This window comes from Trachypithecus francoisi, unplaced genomic scaffold, assembly GCF_009764315.1.
Source record: "Trachypithecus francoisi isolate TF-2019V2 unplaced genomic scaffold, Tfra_2.0 Lachesis_group8, whole genome shotgun sequence".
NCBI lineage: Eukaryota > Metazoa > Chordata > Mammalia > Primates > Cercopithecidae > Trachypithecus > Trachypithecus francoisi.
Window position 1 is genome coordinate 54,960,901 of NW_022681473.1, and position 9,164 is coordinate 54,970,064.

The following is a 9,164-nucleotide window of genomic DNA, read 5'->3' on the forward strand; positions in this document are numbered from 1 at the left end:
AATCCCATCATCTTTGCTGACTCCTTTTTCGGGCTCAGCCTGCCTGCACCCAGGTGAAATAAACAGTCATGTTGCTCACACAAAGCCTGTTTGGTGATCTCTTCACACAGACGCATGAAACACTTTCAGCTGAGACAAGATTTCTAAAGGGAGAAGAATGAACAGATGGAGGAATGGAGTGCTCTCATGCTACTCAAATGAAGCACAGAGGTAAACACCAACCTCATTATTCTCCTGAGAAGTTGCTTCTTTACTTGGGGCGGGCAGCCCGGGGGCAGGCAGAACCTTCAAGGCCTGAGAACTATCAACAGACTCTCTAGGAGGCAAGGAGAAGCTGAAACCACTATCCCAACCCAGTTCTCCTGAGTTTTCCTTCCTGCTTCGGGTTTCCCACTTCATTTCCCATTGTCGTGGCATCATGTTAGCCTCTACCTCTGAGGAGATACTGATGTTTCTTTAGTGTTACACAAACTCCTTCTCTGAACTCTTATTCACATAGCTGAGATAGGCTGTAACTTTTCCAAAGCCTTTACAAAATTCTAAGGGAGAACAACGGGGACATAAACAAGAAAATACATGAAGCGTAAACATGGTCAAGTTTGTACAATACATTAACAATCACAATATTTAGGGAATGAAACAAGGAAGGGAGAAATGTTGTACATAATAACCTTGTTTGATAATTTTTAGGAACTGTATATACTTTATAAGTAACACACATATATTTTGACATATACAGTATTAATTTTGGTCCTACTAGCTCCCATGGTTCACTCCACTTACAGATTTTCCCCCTGATTAATTCTGAGACTCTTCCTTCTGTTCCTTTCTATCTCCATCCCTCCCCAACAGGTCTCACGAACCTTCTGGGAAGAACAACGGGTGATAAGTTTGATCATTCAGTCAATAAATGTGCCAGCTATAATGCCAGACACAGTGCTAAGCCATCACTTACCTTCAATGCTTATGGGTACCACTCAAATGCCTTTTCTCTTTGATAGGAGAAAAGACCAAGGGTCATTTCCTTAACACTTTTTTCTGTGTCCATCTAAAAAGTCACTTAGAATTACATGAAAACACACTTAGTAGACTCAGTAATCTCTGCCAAGAAAAAGATCTTTTTGAAAGAATTCTCAGCTACAACAATGACCGCAATCAAAAGGAACTCATTTACATACAAGTGGATCTTCCCAAAGAAGGCAAAAAGGAAAATCCCACTTTCTGCTTTGGAGCAGCAACGAGCTACTAATACAGTCAAGGCAAGGCAGCCTCTGTCCTCTGGATGCCTCCAATAAGATGACTAAGGGCTTTATCAAGCCCATCTAAGCTTATGACTATATTAACTCTCCAGTGCTCTTTATTTGAGCTCTGAGAAGCCACCGTTTTTCCTCATCCCTCTCATCATCTAACCTGAGTTCAACTATTCTCACCTGGGTGTGACTCAAATGTAGCTAGCCTTTACTTTCCTGGGGACCCCTCTTCCTTAATCTGCCTCAGTTTCCTCAAGGAAGACAAAGATGAAACATTTGGAGACACCACAAATGAACCTCATCACAAATGAACCTCAAGCTGAGAACAGCACTTCTGAGAGGCACTTCCAATACCACCCACTGACACCCAGCGGAGAACAGTCTGTGCTTGGGGAATTTACCTGCTGTTACAGTTTTCAGACATCATTGGCCAATATGGAAAAGACACTCAAACCTATAAGCCTCCTGGGCTTTGCTCTGGAGCCTCACTGGTCAGAGCCCTGTGTGAACTCCCTTGGAAAGTTGTCTGGGATCAAGGAGTCTGCCCTTGAGTCTCAGCAAGGGATGGGGCAGGCAGGACTTAGTGGAATGAAAGACAGAAGCCACCCATGTGGCCCAACAGTTCATCCTAGGAAATGACAGTCCAGTTGGTACACAACGATATAAACACATATTCCAAAATCCCCCAAATTCACCACTAAGGCACTTGGCTAAGGTAAACCAATATACAATCAACCTAGAATCGGTTCAAAAATTTATTCCTAAAGAAACAGCAGGTGGCAGCAAAGTTTTACATTTTTTTTACCCTTCGGTCTGGAATGAAAACAAAGTGTCAAGGAATAATCTCCTCATCCCTGAGTCAGCCAGTTGGCCCAGAAATGGGCATATTGCCATCTTGTAACGTGAAGAGTATAGCAATTTCTCGAGTGGGCTCTGTGCATTTTGACAAGAGAATATAACATCACCTGCCACTCCCAGGCCAGAGGCCTGCCTGGTTCTGTAGGCCAAGTAGGAAAGTGACTGCCCCAGAATGACCAGATCACAGAGGCTGTGGCCCTGAGTTTCATATTCATTTTCCCAATATCAAGGTGTTGCTCATTTACAGTGTGGAGGCCCTCCAAGAAAACCGAGTATGATTAAGTGGAAGTATACCTAGGAACTGAATATATACCTCACAGCATTTTCACCATCTATTATGATACAATCTATGGCAGAAATGTGGGGGCAAAAAAAAGTGGATGAGAAAAGGGGAGTTAATAAGATCTGGTTTCTGGTGTACTTAGGGATTTAGAGATCTCTGAAAATCATCGCCACCCCACAGCTGCTGCAGCTTGGGCTCAGCAGCAGGCCATGCCAAGACCACTGTCTGCTTTGCCCTCAAATACCTTCCTTGACTTAGTATTGTGCTTGGCTCCCAGCTTCCAAGTTGTAGCTGGAAAGTTTCCATTGTCACAGTGCAGCACCAGAGTTTGGAACCCAAGTTTTTGCTGAATTGTTTTGCAGAGCAAATCCAGTTTTGCCTTTAAGAAGTGACTGGTCAGCCGGGCACGGTGGCTCATGCCTGTAATCCCAGCACTTTGGGAGGCCGAGGCGGGTAGATCACGAGGTCAGGAGATTGAGACCATCCTGGCTAACATGGTGAAACCCTGTCTCTACTAAAAATACAAAAAATTAGCCGGGTGTGGTGGCGAGCACCTGTAGTCCCAGCTACTCCGGAGGCTGAGGCAGGAGAATGGTGTGAACCTGGGAAGCAGAGCTTGCAGTGAGCCGAGATTGCGCCACTGCACTCCAGCCTGGGCGACAGAGCAAGACTCCATCTCAAAAAAAAAAAAAAAAAAAAAAAAAAGAAGTGACTGGTCAGTTTGTTCCATCCCAAAATGGTGATTCAGAACTCTTTCAGACATACCTTAGACTGAGATACTTATTTCTTTTTTCCCTTATATTAGAGAAGGGGGATTTCCTTATGTTGCCCAGGCTGGTCTTGAACCCCTGACCTCAAGCAAGCCTCCTGCCTCTACCTCCCAAAATACTGGGATTACAGGCGTGAGCCGCCTCACCCAGGCTGAGATGCTTAATTCCCATCCAAGAGGAAACTTTCTTATCATTTAAAGTAGAAATGGAAGGATGGAGGAAGGTGGGGATAGGGCTGGAGGATTTTTAATTGTTGTTATTTTTTTTTTAATATAAAACTTGTTCAGGAAAAAGATAAAGTTAAGGACCTTGTTTCCAGGATCCCAAACAGATTTTGCAAACATGTATTTGTGGGTTTTCTTTCTGGAAGTAGAGATGACAGAAAGTGAGTAGCTTTAACTCTGTAGCAACACAACTCCTGGTGACCAAAGAGAACATTCCTGAAAGATCCGGTGGAGGTAGAAGACGTTCATTTATTTACATGACATGCAGCCTCAGCCCCAAACATGTTTTTTGTTTTCTTTTTCTGCAGAAAATAAGATTTTGTTTTGACAACTTAAGGACAAACTTCACAGCTCTCAGCCCAGAAAGGGTCATTTAAGATTATCTAATAAGGAAAACATTGTATAATTCCTTTGAATGTAATAAACATCTTTTGGGGCAACTTGCAGCAAATGTTCCAAATTTCACATCAACATTTAATCCCCCCTCTGTGTGTATGTTCTACACTCCACAAAAATGATGTTAAAACATTTAATGCAGAGAATTGACAGCACCAGGAAAATATTTGGGCTGTCTGGAGTTGCCATTATTGGCTTTAATTATGACCTACTGGCTCTTGGGTCCTAAAGCAGCCAGAAAATGAGGTATGTGTGCCAAAATATTCATTAGAATTCCCTTCTCAGTCATTGTACAGAAAGAACAAGTTTCCTTCTGGCTCCCATCTTCAGTATTTTAAGTGGAGTTATTAATATGCCAGATTTTTTAAAGGATCAGTCAGTAAACAAGATTATGTGCATACCTTGTATTTTGCATTTTAAAAATCTTGAAAAGGTCAAATGTCCCCTTAGCTCTCATTGTATTACTGCGAAGAAAGAATTGTTTTTGCAGCCATGGAGTTAACCGGTACTCTCCACCCAGGCCTCCTTGTCCAAGCCCTGCTCTGGTGAACTGACTTGATCCTATACACTTTGGAACTGAAAGTACTGACGAAGCACAGCCTGAGTCTCCCAAGGAACTAGTCAGAAAGATGGTTTTCTTTCTCCTGCTTTTCAGGGTTCATTTCTCCCTGAATATAAGACCTCAGAAGTCTGGAGTCATAGAGGAGGAATCTTGGAGATCCTTGATGCCATGTTCTCATTTTAGAGATGATTAATCTAAGGAGAAATGGTATATTCACTGCTTTACCTTTGTGTTCTGGCATTGAGAAAGAGCAGGTGCTTTTTTTCCTTTTTCTTTTTTTTTAAACCACAGCATCCTTAGTCGTTACTCTTAAACAGAGTTGCCATTTAATGAGCTTATACTACACTGCCAGGTAGGGGTTGTTGCTTTCATCCATGTTATATCATTCATCCTCACAGCAAGCCTATAAGGTAAATATTATTATCCCCATTTTATAGCTAATGAAACTAAGACTTGGGTTAAGAGATGTGCCCATAATTACAGGGCTAGGAGGAGGGAGAGTCTGTGTAAACTCAAGGTTGTCTAACTTCAAAGCCTATGTCCTCTACTATACCATTTCCCTGCCCCCATCCTGCCTGCCAAATGAAACAAGGCCAGACTAGAAATCAGTTGGCATATCTTGGGCTCTGACATTGCTTTAATTTTTCAAGTAGTGAGGTGAAGAAAGAGTCCTCCATAGTGATAAAGTGGAGAGAGATGCCTGTGCCCAAGCAGTCTTCACTTACCAGAATGTGCAAAGAGATAAACAGGGACCATATAGATGCAACTCTCACCTATTATCTACTTGTCAGGTTTAACATGACAGTTCACCCTGAAAGCTTTTGAAAGACTTCCCAGTTTTTAATAAAAGTTGGCTGATTTGGTCCTGACAATTTGTCTTTCATTTAATAGAAAATTGGAAGGGCAATTTGGGTCAGATGCTTATTTTGGGAAAAAATAAATTGGAGTTTTGTTTTCTCTGTGTGTGTGCGTGTGTGTGTGTGCTCAAGGTCATACAGGGCTAAGAGAGCAGATGTGGTATGAATTAAGGAAGTTTATCTGATGGTTGTCTACGGTGGCACAGATGATAGGGATATTGTCTGGAAATGCTTGTGTTTTCCATAGAAACATGGTTTGGGAAAGAAACTCTGATGTTTTAGAAAAACTAACAAAGTTAAGATAAAGTTGGAATGTTATGTGTTAAATTTAAGAGCACGAGATGAAGACATCTGGGCAAACATCTAAGTTTGCTAACCTAGGTGCCAGTGAAAACTGTAAACTGAAAATTTCTTTCTCTCAAAGAGAAAATTCATATACCTGGGTTAGTTATAAATAACCTGCCTGGTCTCTGCTCCCACAGTTCCCTCTCTGAAAATGAAGTTACCAGAACCCTTTGCAAATAGGTACTTGCCTGATCAGTAAGACTTAAAGGACATCACCTCCACAGTGGGTTGTTTGAGTGTCAAATCACCCTAGCCACTGACATCCTCCTAATCTAAATTAACATCATTTTTTATCTGGACCACTGCAATGGCAGGCTACTCAGTGTCTAGAACAGGGCCCTGCATGGAGCAGATTGTTGATCCAAAACATCATTGACTGAATGAATAAATGAAATCCTGTTTGCCCTAACTCAGTTACCCTGTCCTGATTCCCTAACTGTTGTGTGTCTGGTGCTGAAATCCAGCCACAATACCACGTTTCTAGGCCTGTCACCCTGTGCTGTTCTCACCAATCCCTTCGACAGAAGTACATTCATTTGTAAGGACCGTCATAACAAAATACCACAGATGATGTGGCTTAAACATCAGAAATTTATTTTCCCACACTTCTGGAAGCTGGAAATCCTTTTCTGCCTATTAAAGTCATGTGGGAGAAGCTTTAAAAAAAAACCGATACCGAGCCTTATCCCTAACCAATTGAACTGGATTGTCTGTGGGTGGGGCCTAATATCATTGTGTGATTGTGAGTGACATTTTATCTTTGTGAAGCCACTTAACTTTGTTCGGCCCGCACATTGTCCCCATACAGCTATTTCAAAAATGCACCCTGGTGGTGCTAACAGACTGAGAACAAGAGTTTATTTATTTATTTGTTTGTTCTAGATTGAGGGTTATATCTAGTCAAACAGCCAGAAATAGAAGGGTTAACTGCAGCCAGTGGGGCAGGTGTTTGGAGAGAAGACAAGCTGCAGGTGATGGGGTAAGGAGTCAGCAGGTTTGGTTTCTTTGGGAACCTCTCTAGTTGGCTGGCACGTGGCTGCCTTCTCTCTGTGTCCTCCTGTAGTCTTCTTATAAAGACACAAGTCATATTAGATTGAGGACTACACATATGACCTTATTTTCCCTAATGTCCTCTTTGAAGGCCCTATCTCCAAACACAGTCACATTCTGAGGTACAGAGGGTTAGGAGCTTCGCATATGAATTGGGCGTATGGGGGTGGGGAACACAATCAGGCCCATCACAAGCAATCATTCCAGTCCTGCCTGCTGCCTCTGGCTGGGCCTCTCTGGGGCCTGCCTATAGTTTGCTCCTAGAATGCCTGCTGCTGTGCTCCCTGACATGCCTGAGGCCCTGCCATTTCCTGCTGTTCCTCCTTGATGCCAACACCTTGCAGCACAACCACCTGTTGTCTGTCACCCTGCCCTTGGCTGGGGCTGGCCTCCTTCCCATCACCTGCAGCTTGTCTTCTCTCCAAACACCTGCCCCACTGGCTGCAGTTAACCCTTCTATTTCTGGCTGTTTGACTAGATATAACCCTCAATCTAGAACAAACAAATAAATAAATAAACTCTTGTTCTCAGTCTGTTAGCACCACCAGGGTGCATTTTTGAAATAGCTGTATGGGGACAATGTGCGGGCCGAACAAAGTTAAGTGGCTTCACAAAGATAAAATGTCACTCACAATCACACAATGATATTAGGCCCCACCCACAGACAATCCAGTTCAATTGGTTAGGGATAAGGCTCGGTATCAGTTTTTTTTAAAGCTTCTCCCACGTGACTTTAATAGGCAGAAAAGGTTAAGGATCGCTGCTCTATCTGGTGGAACAAACCTATTAAATTGAGACAAAAGGTTACCAACTAGGTGAACATAGGAGCAAAACAAGGCTGGCGGATCCCCTTCCATCTATGACTTGTGAAGGTAGTAGAGTACGCCTCCCCAGAGTCCAGTCCCTACAAACACAGGGGTGGGTGACTCTTCCTTCAGCTCTAGCACCCCTTTGGTGTTAAGTGCTCTGCCCTTTGGTCTCAGAAGTTGGGGGTGGCTTATTAGTGTCCTCTGCCATGTAGGGCAATGTGGGTAAGGTTCAGCAATGACTCTAGACATAGGCAAGTGTCACGTCTGCTGGGCCATCTGATCATGACTTGCAGGCTGTTACTGATGAAAGATCTCCAGCAGTAGTAAAAAGAGCAGCTAACATGGCTCTTTGGCTCAGGCAACAGTGGGACTTATTTGGATGGCAGGGGATGAGCTCCAGGCATTTAATTGGCCTCTACAGGTTTGCTGGGACTGATCTGCAGTCTCTCCATGCTGATGTCCTCCTCTCTGTGGGGCTCTTTCCCAAGGCCTCCCTGCAACCTCATAGGTCCCTGCTCTCCCCCAACCCTGGATGAAGGCGGCTTAGTCCAGCTCTCCCTCTAGTCTCTTTCCAGTGTGGGTAAAGCCCAATCCCTGATGCTTCCGGGCCTTCCCTTTTGATTCTCAAGAGGCTTTTCTTCTCTCAACAAAACCTGGTTCTCTGCAAACAAAAGGCTTTGGCTTTCAAAACTATTGTTTTTGATGTGGGCTTCAAGAGGCTATTTTAAAGTCAGAAAACTGAACATTTACTGTTTTATTCTGTTTCTTTCTGTTAGCATTCCGGTTGTACCAATCCTAATTCTCCTCAAGGCAATGCCTCTGATTTACTAGGGAAAAGGTCAAGTGGAAAAAGTGTAGCAAAGAAAAGCATGAACAATAGCATTTCAAGATACCTTTTCTCTAAGTAAGAAATACTGCAACACTGGCCACGCCACACCTCCCCTCAGGCAAGCCCCAACAAGTGAGCAGGCCAGGATGTTCTGGCTGAGTCCACACAGGCAGACTGAAGAGGAGAATCAAGATTTTTCTTGATAATAAAAGTTCTAAATCACAATTATTAAATCATTGTTTTCTTTAACAAGCCAATGGCTAAAAACAAAAGGTGGGAGGAGCTTGCTCTATGTTAAAGAAACAGTAGAGATAGAACAATTTTGTCCGGATTCTACTGTGAACAAACCATTGTCAAAAGACATTTTTGAGGCAATCGGGCAAAGTTGATTATGGCATGGGTATGAGATGATACCACAGAATTATTTTTAATGTTAAGTGTGACAATGGCATTTTGGCTAGGTAAGAAAATATTATTTTCATTTTTTTAAAACAGATACATACTGAAGTATGTGTGGGTGATATGATGGGATGACTGGACAAAAGAAAATTGAAGAAAAGAAAAAAGTTATTAAGAAAAGAAGAAAAGAAAGAGGAAGGAAGAAGAAAAAAGAGGATAGGCAGGAAAGAAAAGAAAAAAACATACTTTGGCAAAAAACTTTTTAAAAAACAAAAAAGAAAAAGGATAGATGAATCAAATGTGGCAATATCATGATAATTATTGAATTTTAATGATGAGTATACGGGGGTTCATTATATTATTATTTCTCTGTTGTTGTGTGTTTGAAAGCTTTCATAATTTTTTAAGTTGTAAAACTGGTGCAGAAAAAGACACACTGAGCAACGGAAGAGATTAAAAGGGCCAGAAACAAATTTAAATATTTACTATTTAAGGATTATTATATTACTGATTTGCAGGAAGATGAATTCTT